The sequence below is a fragment of the Pungitius pungitius genome, chromosome 10 (assembly GCF_949316345.1).
Source record: "Pungitius pungitius chromosome 10, fPunPun2.1, whole genome shotgun sequence".
Lineage (NCBI taxonomy): Eukaryota > Metazoa > Chordata > Actinopteri > Perciformes > Gasterosteidae > Pungitius > Pungitius pungitius.
In genome coordinates this window covers 2089511-2106283 of record NC_084909.1, presented here as the reverse complement: position 1 = coordinate 2106283, position 16773 = coordinate 2089511, and the positions used below count along the sequence as shown (strand labels likewise).

Sequence of the window (16773 nt, the reverse complement as noted above, 5' to 3'; positions counted from 1 at the left end):
TGTAGTAAAAAGCTTTTTATTAATGTTATTAATAATAACTGTTAATGAATACTACCATGTGTGTACCACCGTTGGAACATTGTTACCTCTCACTGACTCTAAAAAAAAAACCTTCTTAAGAGAAAAATTATATTTCGGCTTTCATGTTTTTTCTCTTATTTGTAAAATATTTGACATCTTACTCTCTCTTTTATTGCTTGTCCAGGTCCTCACAAAGAGAGGGGGGGGGGGTGGCCTGGGGTGGCCTGTGTGGCCTGTTTCCTCTGTGGCCAACAGGGAGCAGTAGAGACCAGCACTCCCATTTAACCCCCCCCCCTCCACCCGGGCCTCCCAGCATCCTCCAATCAGGTCAAGGTGTGCGGTGAAACATCTCTCCCATCCAGCGTGGAGAACAGAGAAAGTGACAGTGAGCGGTGCCCGGGGGGCCCGGTGGGGGCCGCAGACCCCCCCCCCCCCCCCCCCGCCCAATGACTGATCACACTAAAGAGGCCCTGGTCTTTCACTCTGCTGAGGACAGGAGGCTTTATGATAACCAGTGTGTGTGTGCGTGTGTGTGTGTGTGTGTGTGTGTGTGTGTGTGTGTGTTAAATGTGCCCCTGTGGCCCGCTGGGCACGGCGGGTTATTTGGGGACAGATTCCACAGGGGTCCATGTGGTCGTTAATCGGGTTTAATGATCATTTGGTTCAATCAATCGCATTCTTGGACTTTCAGTGGAATCGTTGATATCATTAGTTCTGAAAATAGAACATTGTCACTGATTTTAGGTATTGATTTTTTTAGAGGGCTTTTATCTTCTTCATTCGAGCAGCTGGAGAAGGACAAAGACATTTTAAAGTATTCTCCAGAACCAAATTCTCAAATCCTCCGTTTTCTTTCATCATCAGCAGAACTATTTGCAGTGGATTTTTTTTTTTTTTTCAATTTCCATTGAGTTAGACTAAACAGCTTTTTTAAACAATTATGTTTGTTTTTTGGTTTATTGCTATATTTGGGCGGGAGAGCATGGCGGCAGAATGAAAGTCGAGAGGTACAGAGAGGTACGACACAAGGTCCCACGGATGGCAGTGGGAACGTTGCAGTTATGAGCTGTATTTAGTCAGGAGGTCCTCGACCACAATGAATAACGAGCCTTTGTTTGTTCAAATAACAGATCTTCCTGGCTGTAATCAATCCTCCTCTCTGTCTTTAAAACACCCCTCTGAGTCATTCTTCACAATGGAATATGTTGTAAAGTTTATTTTATGTGAATTAAGTTCGGATTAACGTTTATATATATATATTTACACAGTTCCAGGACTGACCAACATCACTTGTAGATCTTTAAAAGGCCACTAAACAGAAGGAAGGATTACACTTCACCTGTGTTAGTTTGTGTGTCTGTTTGTGTGTGTGTTTGTATGTGTGTGTTGCCAACCTGCCAGTTTGATGAGGGAGTCTATTCTGGAGAGAAAACCTATGTGTACCTGCAAGTTGACTAAAAACACAGTCATCTGTACGGCTTCACCTGTACGACTTCACCTGCATAGGACTTCACCTGTATGACTTCACCTGTACGACTTCACCTGTAGGACTTCACCTGTACAACTTCACCTGTACAACTTCACCTGTATGACTTCACCTGTACGACTTCACCTGTACAACTTCACCTGTACGACTTCACCTGCATAGGACTTCACCTGTAGGACTTCACCTGTATGACTTTACCTGTAGGACTTCACCTGTACAACTTCACCTGTAGGACTTCACCTGTACAACTTCCCCTGTACAACTTCACCTGTACAACTTCACCTGCATAGGATTTCACCTGTAGGACTTCACCTGTATGACTTCACCTGTAGGACTTCACCTGTATGACTTCACCTGTAGGACTTCACCTGTAGGACTTCACCTGTAGGACTTCACCTCAGGGCCGCTTGGCGTCCACTTTCAGATCTGGATGGAAAAACCTTAAGCGTCGTCAGGTGGTCACGCACACACACACACACACGCACACACACACACACACACACACACACACACACACACACACACACACACACACACACACACACACACAAATTATTTCTGAAATTGAATCACCTGCCATATTGAACTAGATGCAGCATGTGCTCATATTGAGGAAACAATTGATCCGACTCTAATTGTGTAAATCTGATTTTTTCAATATGAGAAGGTTTGAAAAGTTCACTACATTGAGAACTGCCTCCGTTTTGACAAAATAAAAAATACATGTGTAGCAAAATATGAGCCAGTGCTCATGTTGTGAACGACTACTTTATGTGTGTGGTATTAAACAGGTTTAATTGTTTATTGTTGGGGGCTTTGAGAAAATGTTGTCATGCAGCTTCTAACTCAAATCCACCAAAGTACTTAATGACGTACTCCGTGGGGCTTAAATAATTGTGTTTTAATTTTGGCAACGGATCGAAGGCTTTAAACTCCGTCATGACGACTGGAACCTTCCACCTTCACGAGGGACCTCGCTTCAGGACGGGAGGAAAAGGGGGCATTTCTCTCTGTTTAATCACATTTAATGTGAAGTCAGGCTTTGCTCACTTGATTTAGTGAGAGAGCTCAGTTCATTCCACCCAGCAGGCGTCAGAGAGCAACACGCAGCAGTGAGTGACCAAGGTCAACTGTTCATCTCACGATGAAGCAGGGGCTGCAGAGCGTCGCCACGGAAACGCAGGCAGCCACACAAGCCGAGAGGAACCTTTTTGCTCACGGGGGGGGGGGGGGCCCAGACGAGCAAATGAGCTGCTGGGGGGGGAGGGGGGGGGCGTGGATGAGGTGGACGCCGGCTCAGTTACACGCGGAGATGTTGCAGAGAGGCCTCATCCATGATGGACACTCATAATCATCTATTGGTTTTCAACATTTTAAATGATTGTATGAATTAATTAATGGTAATTAATCCGATTCCCTTTGAATTTGACTCTTGGTGGTTGATGCTTGTCATTAATTCATGCACAGTCTTTATCTAAATACTGTATGTTATTTGTAAAATATACATAAAAGCATTAATGGAGGCATTGGAGGTTCCTTGATTCCTTTTGAAACTGCTCGCTCAGCCACTGGAGTTATGGACACCTTCCTGAGAAAATGGAGACTCATCTTTCAACAGATACCTGTGAATTAGATCTTATCTTATCTCACCTTCAAAGTTCGTAAGCATTATGACCGGGTCATTGTTCTATCCAAGCTCAAATAATTGCCCCAGTGAGAGATCAGTCAACATGTTGGACACAACAAGAGTTCCTCTTCCGCATGAAGATTCATCTAATAAACGCCTTTTTTTTAACCTCGTGTCCCATCGGGGGCAGAAGATAGCGTGAGAATCAGTCCCTCTTTATTATATCTCTCACCAGCAGATTTACCTGAAAGACGACCCCCCCCCCCCCATAAAATACCCATAAAATACCTCCTCAGCTCCGTCCTGTTACCTGTAGCTCGAAAACAATAACGCCGTAAAACATTTTTATTTTCCTGGAGTTGTAAAAAAAAAAAAAAAAGCACCCGCTGTACATCTATTTCATTTTAATGGAGATGCTGCTGCTTTATGGACGGCCGTCATGTGAGAGGCACCCACAGCACGGGGCGAGAGTTCACGCAGGAGACACACACACACACACACACACACACACACACATGATGGATGGGGATGCACACGGGGAACAGACCTCCGTGTTCGCATCATGACTCGATGCCTCGCCCGCCTGCTTCACCTGCAGCAATTAGCGGACAGGGGGGGGGGGGGGAAGGGGTCTGGCCACTGAAAATGTAATCACGGGAAAAAAAGAAGAAAAAAAATGAGAGCCCCTCGATGCATGGAACCCAACATGCGTCTATTAGCTCCGGGGTTTACGGACGCTGCAGCACTCGTTCATGGCAGCGTTGAGAGGATGGCGGATAATTGGGCGCGCTAATCCGGTCACGCTTACAAATGGTCCAATTACGTGGAGTAATGTTGATTTAAAAAAGGCGCTGCGTGGAACAGCGATGCATGCGGCCCCCCGGTCCTCACGCATGCGTGCACGCACACACACACACACACACACACACACACACACACAATCAGCATGTCACACCACCAGGGGTCAAAGTGTGGCCTCTGTTACGCTGGCGAGTTACAGCGCTCGTAAACGCATTGGCGTTTTTTTTTTTCAGGCCAATGCGTCACACTCTCCTCTCGTAAACAAAACCCGTTAAAGAAATGGAGGTGGAATTACAGGAACAGCGTCGGACCGTTTTGGAGGCCGTCCTCGGGCTGATAAAGGTCGACGATGCGTCAGCGGCCGATTCTTCAACAAAACGTCAAATCAGAGTGGAATCACAGCGGAGAGGTACAGTGAATGATTCCACCAATATCCCAAAACCAACAATCCAATTCCAGATGTTCAAATTACTGCTGATATGAAATAGAAAGCCAGCCAGCAGAGAATGATCGGCTTTTTAAATTTTGACTTCCAAGAGCGTCGCTCATCCGTTTCTGGTCAAATAATGAGAGGAATCGTGGCAGCGGGAAAAGATGAATTTTATTTGACTTCCTTTTGTTTTTCCCCTTTTAACACAAAACTAGATAAAACATTAATAAGCAAGGCGAACAGGGAATATAGGTAATGATTCATTGTGTACTTCCCGTCGCTCTGAATCAACCACACTGAGCTTTTAATAAGTTCCCACAGCCGTGCTGCACAACACTCTAATAAAACATGGCCGATCAATTCATGACTGAATAAGAAATGTCTCTTGACCCTTATGGCTGCATGTTTAACCTAATATAACTAAAATAACCCCATATATCACTTATTACTGATATGGAATCCATACTGGATTCAATTAGCTAATGATGCTGAAAGGTACTTCCTGGATCCATCCGGATTACTGGACTGAAGAAGGTAAACACACCTTGGACCCAATGTTGATTTCAATCTTCATTTGAATTTAATACCTTCAAACAGTTTTCCCCTTTTAAATATTTTTTTATCTTCTACAGATGTTTTGATGCGGTTGTTAATTTACTTTGATCCGACGTTTAAAAAAAATGTAGTTTTCAGTGAAGGAACGCATGAAAAGAAAAAAAAAATGATTTATAGCAACAGAGATCGATGGATGTAGAAATGGTCGTTTTGTGGTTATTCTTTTAATAGGAGAGAGCAAGTTTCACTACAAACCAGGTTCAAAATCTGTTTATTGAACAAATAGAGACAGAAGTAAAGAGAAGAGTCATTCGGTTGATAATAATAATAATAATAATAATAATAGACAGGAGGGGAAGTGTTTTGCCTCGGATCAGTCTGCAGAAAGTACTTTTTAATAAAGTACTCTTGTTGTCACTGTGCCTCTCTGAAGGTCTTCCTCCTCCCTCCGGACCCGTTTCTCCTTACACGTTGAACGGGTTCCAGCGGTCCTGAAGGTCTTCAGCCAACAACCCCCGTGCCGCATCATTCCCCCCCCCCCCCCACCTGGGAATATATTAATATAGTTTAATTCTAGCACTTCCCGTCTCTTGCATTGAGCCCCGAATGTGTGCAGAGCCGAGGCCTTCGTCGGCTCAGACACCAGCGCCGGTGGAAGGCTTTCATTCGATCGCGGCCAAACGTCTGGATATCATCAGGGCGGCTGCGTGCTGCGTAAACAGAGCGGGCATTGAATACATTAGTCCCCCCCCCCCCCCCCCTCCCATCGATTGGAACCTTTCCTTCCAAACACTGCCCCTCCCCTCTGTCTCCTCCTTAACTAACTCTGTCCCTCTGCTTAACTTCCCGCTTTTACCTTTTTTTAAAAAAATCTTCTCCTCTTCCCCCCCCACTGTCAGTCATCTCGCTCCTTTCCACTTCTTCCTCTCGATGTGTTTTAAACACTGATACTCATGATGGTGACCAGTTTCCAGAGTGGTTAGGAGCTTGATGGACAGATGTTTCATCCAATTAGGTCTCTCCTCTTGGATCCGTGTCACAGGCCATCTGGCGGGTCGGGTTACTTGTGATGGTCTGACCTTCCTGTAAAGAGGCGCACACCCACCAGGGGGGCCCAACATGTTCAGTGGTGTCCACGCTCCTTATCTGCTCGGCCTAATTCGTCCTTACTCTGCTAAAGGGAGACAATCTGGAGATGAAGAAGGAGGAGGAGGAGGAGACGATAAAGAAGAAGAAGAAGTAGGAGAGGAAGAAAAGCAAAGGAGAAGATGAAGAAGGCGGACGTGAAGAAGAAGCAGAGGGCTGAGGACAAAGAAGAAGCACGACGCCGTGTCTTCCCCCCCAAGAAGAGGCCCGTGACCTTCAAACAAAGAAGCCGAGCCGACGGCCGCCGCGCTCATTTATTCATGTATCACTGCAAAGTTGTGTTCATTTGCTCCTCGGGCCTCAGCCCGTGTGTTTGTGCGTCCCGTCAGCCCATGTGACACAATAAGTGGCCGCGTGTGTGTGTGTGTGTGGACGTAGCTGGAGGTGCCCCCCCCTGTTGTTGTTTGCCGGGCCGTCCTGTCGTCTCGGCTCTGGCCCGATCGGCACCAACACACCCGGATGACGCCGAGAGTGCAAAAGCATGTCAAGCAACGCACAGCTGTTTACACACAACACGCCGACACGCCTCGCTACTGATGAATAATGCACACGCCGGCAGACGGCCACCTACTGCGTGTGTGTGTGTGTGTGTTTATATATATTGCTTATAATATATTATTATTGTGATGCATTAAGATGGGAACATGATGCCCCAGATCCATGCGTCCCGATCCGGGGGCATCAGGACCCCGAAAAGGGTCAAAAAATGGCTGTAAAAGAACAAAGGTTTTAACATGAGAATTATTATACAGATGGATACAATGTGACGATTCACAATTGAGGAGAATCCTGCCGAAGGATTACATGAGTCCATCACACACTAAGCTACAGCTAGCGACTTAGCTTAGCCTGCCTCGGTCCACGGTTTTACAAAAGCTCGCACTTTAAAGCTGATTTGTAGTTTGCCATCAAACAGACAAATATGATGTAAGTATTGATCTGTTCAGCGATCTCTTGGTAAGAGAGAAAATTTGACCGATCAGCTCTCTCTCCTATCAGCATCTTCTCTGAGGCATAACGTCTTTATCTCTGGACGCCGTGAAAATCAGCCAACATCAGTTGACACCAGAGAATAATTTGAATTTGTTCAATTGAAACAAAGTCCTGAATAACTATTTTCATCTTTTCATTCCCCGGTTAGCGACCGCTATACTTCACTCTGTTCGCTGTGACCAAGTTCAGAAAAAAAAGTATAAAAAGCAAAAATTCAGCTTCCAAATTCACCTTTAACATTTCACCGTATGGGATGTAAAGCATTGGGATGAAAAAAAAAGGTGAAATTTTCACACTTTGTGTGGGGAATTCCACCAGCCGAGCCGAGGCATCTGGACCTGCAGCTCCGCAGCTCCGCAGCACGCGAGGAGTTAAAATGCAGCGAAGGGGAAAGAAAGGCTCCTCTCAGTGGAAGGAAAAAAAAAAACCCGCTGTGATGTCCTTTATTGTGGAGTTTAATTAAATTTTCAGCTCTAATTACAATTAAGCCACTTAGTATGTATAATAATGTTTGCATCACGGAGCAGCACAGATGCAGTCCATCAACGCAATTAAATATTAAAATGGCTGTGGCTGTATTAATACCACCGCGGTGTCACTTTGTGCGTGAGCGTGCGTGTGTGTGTGTGTGTGTGTGTGTGTACACAAGCAAAGCGGCTGCAGGTGGGGGGGGGGGGGGGCCCTCCCTCGGTACCGGTGCTGCCGCCTGGAGACCGGCAGCGGCATCCTTAGTGCCACCCGGGAGGCCGCTGTGCATATATGACCTATTTTCACCGCGCCACTCTGTGCCAGGAAAGCGTCCCTAAATGGGCAAAAAAACACACACACACACACACACACACACACAGGGTGGCGGACTGAAAAATCCCCACGAGTGTGTCTGAATATTCCTGAGCTGCAGAATCAGCGTACTGTAAGTCTAATGCAAAATTAGTGTTTTCCGTACAAAATTATTCATGACTGCACATAATGAGTGCGTTTTTAAGTCAACGTGATGATTTGCCTGATTCGCCTGTGCTCTCAGCGCCTCCCTCTCTGACCGCCTCGCCTTTTTATTATTGAAATATTTGCTCAGTTTTGAGCTCAGCCTCGCCACACACACACACACACACACACACACACACATGTATGCCACACATGCATGTGGACCACATGCACGTGTGTGTGTGTGTGTATGTGTGTGACTGCACTGTACATAACTTCACAAAAAATGCAGAAAAACACATTAATGCCCCCCCCCCTTTCACTCGGATCCTACATTATTCAGGGGATCGGCGCCTGCAGACGTGGTAAACAGGAGTGTGTTTGTGTGAGGCGATGAACCTGCAGCAACCAAAGCCTTTGATTCTTTCACCCTCACGAGACCAAAGCTGATGAGCAGCTTTTCAGTCCACTCGTTTGTTAACACGCACACAGACAAACCTGCGTGGGAGGAAGATGGCGACACACGTGACGGGAGAGTCTCCTTTCGGCCTGACTGCTGTGTTGGTGTTCTGATGGTTTCCGGGCGGAAGTTGGTGAGCTTCGTGATCTTCTGACCGTCCACACGTCCCGGCTCATAAGGCCTTGTGCTACAACCTCTTGGTTCACAGCGCGAGAGGAAAGTCTAACGTTTCGTTGGCCCGTGAGCCAAACGCACCCACAGTAAACGTCGTAAAAGCAAAAGTCGTCGCTACGCACAATGGCCGCTTTTTTTTTTGTCGCTCCAGTTCGAGGGGAGTTCTGAACAGACTGAGGCGGCGCCGCCGCCTCGGATTAAAATGCTTTCTGTGATACGTGCAAGGTGCAAAAAAAAAAAGGATTAATAAAAAGAGTAGCGGTGAAAACACTGGAGCCCGAAAATCCCGCGTGAATCCAACTCCACGTGTGACCGGCGGGGGCCGACCTGCGCCGCCTGGCGCCCGCCGCCGGGCCGCTTTTAGACGGCGTGTCGTGACGGCTGCAAGGAATGTGCGGCAGTAAAAAAATTCAAGTCGCACGGCCCCCCGAGTGCCTGCTCCCCCCCCCCCCCCCCCATCCCTGAGCGGACTTGCGTCTGGCGAGCGCTGACAAATATAGCGTCTAAATACAAGCTCCTCGCTGCCTTAATGGCTGGGTGTCGCTGACCTGTGGTGCCAACGCGCCAGATTCCGCAGAATATATTTCTGCACAGTGGCACAAAACGAACAAAGCAGAAAAACAAAAAAAAGCCCCCGCGCAGGCGGGCGGGGGGGGGGGAAACTGCAACAAACCACCACTGACCTCCATGAACCTCGGGACCTTTCCACGAGGGGACGAGAAGCCAATGTGTGCGTGTCGTCACGTGTGTGTGTGTGTGTGTGTGTGTGTACGTGCGGAGTGCACAGGGAGATATTTATGGCCGGGATTATCCTGAGGACACTCTGCAGAGTCCGAAGGTTGCCCCCCCCCCCCCCCCCCCCCACGCTGCCTGTCTCTCCGTGTTCCTCGGCGCATCATTAACCAACATTTAACTGCTGGCTTATGAGTACAACTTAACAACCCCCCCCCCCCCCCTGTGGGGGCCCCCGTCCTCTTTGTGTATAAGTCGCACAACACACACCCATCCAATAGCGCCGCTTCCGTGCCAATATCCAGACTGTTAAACCGCCGTTTATCAACCAATGAAACGTCAATAATCCTCCAATAGAAGTGCACTTGGTCACCTTTCTGTCAGTGGACTCGAGCTCACATCATGTGTCACACGCGCCTCTCCCAGCGGTGTTTGTGTGTTTGTGCGTGCTGCTTTGTCTCTCACGCACGCACATGCACACAAACACGCGCGCGCGCACGCGGGACTCATCAGCTGCCCCCCCCCCCCCCCGGCGCGGGGGCTGATTTGCGGGGCAGCTGTTGCAGCAGAGTGGGCTGATGTGAAACAGTTTGCACACACAATTACTATTAATACCAAAGACACATGCGCCTCCGCTGTTTACCCGCCATCTCATGGACGCCAAGCGCGACTGATTGGGCCTGTGTGTGTGTGTGTGTGTGTCTGTGTGTGTGTGTGTGTCTGTGTGTGTGTGTGTCTGTGTGTGTGTGTGGGGGGGGGGGGGGGGGGGGGGGTTTCATGTATGTTTTGGGGAGAAAGACAGAGCTGAGAGGAAGGAGAGGCAGTATAGCGTGAGGGACACACCTGTTAGGGACACACACACACACAAACACAAAGCGGCTGGGAGGCAAGGTCAACACACAGTGGGAGTGGGCCGTGACGATACGGGTCAGTCTGGTTCAGTCCCCCTGACCAGTGTGACCAGTTCCATCCGTCTGTCCTCTTTGGGTTGAGGCGGATTCATTGATCTCTAATCTTTGATGACGCAGTGGTCTGATATATCACCGAGGTCCAGATTTCGGGAGAGATGGTTACAGCTGTTAGCTGCCCGCTGGTCTCCGTCATGTCGAGAGCTCTGAATCCCATTGTGAGGACCTTGAAGTGTGTAAAGCCGATGAAAACACGTGGCACACGATGAAGAGCGGTGGCTTTATGTAATGTCTTTTTCTCCATTTCTCTACACAATGAAAGACAGCAATGTGCTGCTGAAGCGGAGCGTCGCACTGACAAACACGCACTGAATATGTGAGTCCACTAATCACCAAAAGCTGCACATATTAGTGTCTTTACACCAGATCATGATCCTCGTTTCCTCTCTCCTCTGTCCTTCATGTCTCTCACCTCTTCTGACGTCTCGTACTCCTTCCTGTCTATTCCCTTGTTCCCTGGATGCCAAAGTGGACCAGATGCCAGCTCACTGGGGCCCTCAACCCCCCCACTCCCCTCATTGCTCCAGACGCAAACACGCACACATACACTGTAACATATTGGTTCATAATTAATGAAATTAGCGGCTTTATCTGCTATGAAGAGCCCTGCGTCTGTCTCTGGCTGACTGGAGAGAGGTGGATAGGGGGGGGGGGGGGGGGCTTGGGAGGAGGAGGAGGAGGAGAGGGAGAGGGTGGGGGGGGGGTGAGATTGATGGAAAAGACACAACTGATTAACAGGAGTGGCAGTAATGGGCACAGAGACCGGAGAAGAAGTGCATGAACGATGCTTCCAACCATAAAGAAACAAAGAAAACAGCGTTTTTTTGTTTGTTGTCCGAATAAACGAGCTGTAGTCTCATCGGCTGTGGGGGGAGGGGGGGGATTCATTTTTTTTTCTTCGCACTGCTGCAAAAAAAAACGTTTGGGCTCCAGATAAAGAAAAAAAAAAACTTGACCTTTGCCGGTTTTCCTTTGCAGCCTCCTGGCCATCCACAGAAGCGGTCGCCCCCCCCCCCCCCAACAGGAAGCTCCTGACGGCCGTATCTCGGCGGCGCGCCTGGTGTGTGCGCCCGTCCCGCGGTGATAATCAGCGGCGCAGTATTAATCTCACCGAGGAGTATTTACACCACAGCGGCTCCGGCTACCGGTCCTGTGGGTGTCTTTACTCAGCTTGCGTGGTTCCTGTCCCACCCAGTGTTAACACACACACACACACACACACACACACACACACACTGCGGTTTGGCCAAAGGTGAGTAAATTGTTTTGTTCTTGAGGTATTTATCAACCACGGTGTCGTCCTGGCGGAGCGGCGGCTTCCGTAACGGGTCTGATTAATGGCCGCTCATTGACAAAAGCCCCGTTGTTCGGGCCCCCGAGGGCCCCCGTGTGACTCCGGAGCGCCGCGGTGACATAATGGCCTATTTTAGGAGCCCTGTGATTAAGCACCATTAGGCGGCGGCGGCGAGCAAAGCCAGGCCCGGGGACGACTTCAATGGCAGGAAAACGTAAACGCGGCGGCGTCCCCAGGGCCCCTCCATCGCTCTGCGCCCGTCCGCCTGCTCGCCTCTGTTAGTGAAATCGAGAGCTGTATTTATATTGGGTTTTGCAGAGGGATCCTCAGGAGGGCAGTGCAGGGGGGGGGGGCAACATTTATCTACATTTTGTGCAAATGGTAAAGTCATATCAGGTCACCGGGCCGTTGACAAGATGGGAAATCCGTGTCGGGGTATCGGAAGCCCCCCCCCCACCCCCCTGCGAGGGTTCGTGGGCGTCACTTTGCAGGTTCAGAGAGGAGAGAGTTCAGGCGCCACGGCGAGCTGCCCCCCCCCCCCCGGACAAAGACGCCAATGACTCAAGTCCCCGCCGCCAGCATGCTAACGGCTAACGGCTAACGGCATGCTAATCCGGTTAGCATGCGTTCATATAGGAATCAACACAGCAGAGAGGGATTTTTTACATTTTACACCATTTTTTAATGGAAATAAACTTTTAACATAAAATCACATTACATGAAAACATGAAAAATAAAGATTTATATACATTTGAATCCAAACTCCAGGATCTTTGGGGTTTATTTACTGTAAGTGGAACTATTTATTCAATATTAATGAATGTCAGGAAGTTTCAAAACCTGTACGTAAGGTTTGACGTGTCTAAAGTAAATGTCGAGTACAAACTAATGTTCGCTGTTGTCATCTCTCTCTGTACTTTTAGTTTAAATGTCTTTTCAAGGGGGGGGGGGGGGGGGGCGATGTTTCAGAAAGCAAACAGATTCCCTTAACTTCAGTACTTTGGGTTTATTTGTGTCCGCTTCCTCCTCTGCTTCTCTCAACAGATTCTTTATCCCTCCTGCTGTCTCCACTGTCAACCCCCCCGTCCCCCCCCCTCCCTATTTATCCCACCCTTCATCTCTCCCCAGGCCCTGGCGTTCTCCCCTGGCTCCTCTGGGGAGGCTTGTAATAATTATTATGTAAATAAATACGCCTGCTGTAATCACATTCGTGCCACTGATCCAATTAGAGGGCCGATAGCAGGCGGCTGATTGCGCGGACTGGCGGCTGACGGTCAGGGGCTGTCTGTCCGTCTGTCTGACTGGTCGGCCGAGGTAGCCGGGGCTGGGGGGGGGGGCGGGGGGGGGGGGGGGGTGCATTAGCGGGCCAGCAGACCTGCTGTAATGAAAGCCGCTTGGAGCCGCTCTGCATGCAGTCATCACGTACTCTAAACGATGCTCTTTGACCCATCCGCCCCCCCCTGCTGTGTGTGTGTGTGTGTGTGTGTTGGTCTGCGCTTCGTGCTATCGCCGTCCCTCCGGCTCTGGATCACTTTCACCATACATCAGCTTATCGCCAATTACTGCCTCGCCGTGATTCTCATCAGCCTAATGACGCTCCGCTGAGACCGCCGTCGTCAGACCCCCCCCCCCCCCCCCCCCCCCCCGGTCCGGACACCGCTTGTTTATCGTTCGGTAAATGTCGTCTTTTCTTTTGGGTCCGTTGGACGCTGTGTTCAATACGTGGGTTGGGGGGGGGGGGGGGCGGACGCAGGAGACGGAAGGCCCTGACTGACCTTTGACGCTGTTTTTCAGTTTTTTGGGGCAGAACGGTCTGAGTCAATCACCCTTCCACATTAACGGGAACCACGACCCCCCCCGGCATCGCACCGGAGGCCCATACTTTCCGAGGGGGTGGGCGTAGGCCAGCGGTTAAAGCGCCGGTGGTGGGGGGGGCATTAGTTCTAACCTCACCGCTTGCCCAGGGGCCAAACTCCCACCACCATGTGTCGGCTGAGTAGACTACTGTTAATGTTGGGGAGTAATGTATGGGTCCCAGTGCTAAGTCCCTGCCTTTTACATCTCAATCAGGTCACTCTAGTTTATTTATATATTGTCTGGGGGCAGCGAGGGGGGGGGGCTAAGAGATGAATGTGGCAGTTTTTTTTTCTCTCCCTCTCTCTATTTAGTTAGCAAAAAGCTTTTATAATGAATTTGAAAGGCGGCACGGATCCAAGCGTTTGAAATTCCCAGTGCACTGCTAAGTGAAAGGAGAAGGGGGGGGGGGGGGATGGGGGTTAGCTGGGGGACCGGGAGAGAAAGAGAAGCAGAAAAGACAAAATCCCCAAAATGTGGAATGGATTAAAGATAAAATTAATACATCTCCATTTTTTCCCATGCTGTTTTATTTCTTCATTAGTATTTTCCTTCTCGGCTTCTCTCCCTCTTCCTTCCCGCCGCCGTGGGGTGGTGGGGGGGGGGCGATGCATTTCTGTCTTTACCCAGTTGGTCGCACGCTATTAAACAAACAGTCCTAATATTTTGAGCCGGCTGGCAGTTTGAATTTCATCTCTCCCGTCTTGCATCTTGTTTCTCTCAAGCGCTGACTGTTTTGACATGCACCCCGATTAAATTATAAACAAGCAGGCCTCCTGATGGTGATGCTGGAGCCACTAATTTCCCTAATTGTTTGCAGTTGTCTGGGAGGCGAGGCTAGGAGGCCCGGGCCTGAGCCCGCTGACTGGCACGGGCTAGTGAAAAGAGGGGAGGGGGGGACGGGGGGGGGACGGGGGGGTATGAAATGAGAGCGGAGGCGTGATTAGGACTCTCCTCGGATGGTTTACTCACCGGCCTTCAAACTCAACCCATTAGCGGCCTAAAACGGCCCGACCTGCAGTGACCCCGGTGAGCCGTGGCGGGGGAGAAGAACTCGCGAAACCCTTTATTTAAATATATAAAATTACACCATTTATCCTTTAGGGAAATTGTCTTTGAAAAACCAAATCCAGCAGGAAGGAGGAAGTGGAGTAGCTTGGAAATGGTCCTCGTGTTCAGTGCTAACTCGCCGCGGCGACGTGATGGCAGGAGTGTGTGCCGGCACGGGAGGAGGCGAGGATCAATTTGGGGGGGAATAATAAAAAACACGTCAGTCCTCGTTTGTTTCTTCACCTTCGGGCTCGTATCCAGTGTCTCACGTGGCCGCCGCCCATCACAACACGTCACTCGGGGCCCATGATGTCACCCGGCCTCCCAGTCCTCCCCAGATCTCCCACTCATAACAAGCCTGCTTTGTGACACGATGACTCTCTCACACACACACACACACACACACAGACACACAGTGCGCTGCTGAATACTTCAAAAGGGGGAGGGGGTGCGGCTTTTGAAAGGTTGGCTTCTTGTTGGTCTTATTTCAGGCCCAGTAATCATCCCGGTGATCCCAGGAAAATGAGATAAAAGTTAACATTGTAAAACACACAAACATCTCTCTGTTGTGTGCATGTGCGTGCATGTGTGCGTGTGCGCGCGTGTGTGTGTTTGCTGATGAAAGACTTTGATTTGTGAATGTTATCCACACCGGCATCGACAGACAGGCATCGCTACCTAGCAGACGCCGCCGCCATCACCCAATCACTGGTGTCGTCTGTGTGTGTGTGTCTGTGTGTGTGTGTGTGTGTGTGTGTGTGCGTGAGTGTGCGATGAAGGCTAATTTGGCGTGACAGCGGCGATGGCCAGCGTTGTTGGCGAGCAGGTGAGCTAATACACCTCTCCTGCACGCATAGGGGAGACCTGAGGAGGAGCACGTACGCGACCTCCAGAGCCCCCGCTGTCCTGCAGGGAGAAAAAACACTGATGACCAGTAAAGAGAGACAAAGACTTGTTGGTCCTTACACAATCAGTCAAATCACACGATCAAATACCTCCCCGTCAGCCTCAGTTACAACCGTGTGTTCAGAGCTAGCTAGCAAATGCTAGCACATAGCTGCTAGCGTAGCTTCAGGCGCTGTGTTCAAATCGCACACTTTGTATCTTAGTATCGCTAATTCTGGAAAATCTTCTTGCATCTCAAATCTTTATTGTGAACCTTTCAAAGTGTGACTATGTGTGCATGATTATGTGTGTGTGTGTGTGTGTGTGTTTGTGTGTTTTGCTCTGTCAGCTGTTAAACTATTTCAACTGAAGGAGCCAATTATGTGACAGCTTGTGGTGATGAATATTGAATACACTGTGTGCCCATGTTAATGTCTGTGTGTGTGTGTGTGTGTGTGTGTGTGTGTGTGTGTGCGTTGCTTCTGCAAATCATGTGATAAGATCTGATGATTATTTGTTGAGGGAAAAGCATGTGATGCATGTGCATGTGACTGCAGAAGCTGCATTTTCATCTTGATTTTCGTTCATTAACACGCACACAGACATTTAACATGCATACTCACACACACACACACACACACACACGTGGCTACATTAGCGCACACATCGTGCTCCTTACTTTCCCAGTAGTAAATATTTGAATGGCCCGTGTTTATCTTTCTTCTGAATGAGGAGCGAGGTAAACCAGAGGTGGAGGGTCACCGACGTTCTGCCAGGCCCCAGAATGACAGTTTGGATGCATTTTCAGATAAACACAGCGAGAGAATAAGTGACAGATGTCCATTGGACCGGAACGCGCTGCTCAATAGGCCACTGACGCAGTTAATGCCTAATGGAGAGTCCACCACCATCTGCTGCCGGTGCTGGGACGAGAAGTTACTGACTGACGGGCGCTCCGCTAGGAAGACGTGAGATTATAAGGGGTGAGATTACGTTTTAACAGCGTGGAACATCAGGAAGCCCGGGCAGGAAGGTCCGATGAGTATAAATGTGACTTGGGAACCCGAGAGGGCACTTTAAAAGTCTGAAGCCCTTTTGGACATTCAGTCGGAAGAGTTGCGGTGTGAGTAGTCAAGTCGTGTAATGGCCCGAATGCCACTTGGCTGCTTCAGTCCAAACCAAATAAAATAAAACTCAACTCATTGGTCGCTGGGCTGTTTGAGGCCTTTCTGATTTGACCTGTCCATCTCAGCTCTGCTCCGCTCTTCTCATTCCGGTTGGTGTTCTCCGTCAGGAGGAATCAGTGCTTCCCCCCCCCACCGCCCCGGGCCTGAGGGGGAACCGGAGGCTGATCCCATGGCCCCTGGCGTTCC

At 49.4% G+C, this 16773-nt stretch overlaps 1 protein-coding gene across 1 annotated transcript in view; it reads left to right on the top strand.

The window, feature by feature from the left end:
- The window catches only part of LOC119228777 (beta/gamma crystallin domain-containing protein 1-like), a 244007-nt gene that overhangs the window by 162806 nt on the left and 64428 nt on the right, over positions 1 to 16773 (top strand). The window lies entirely within an intron of this gene.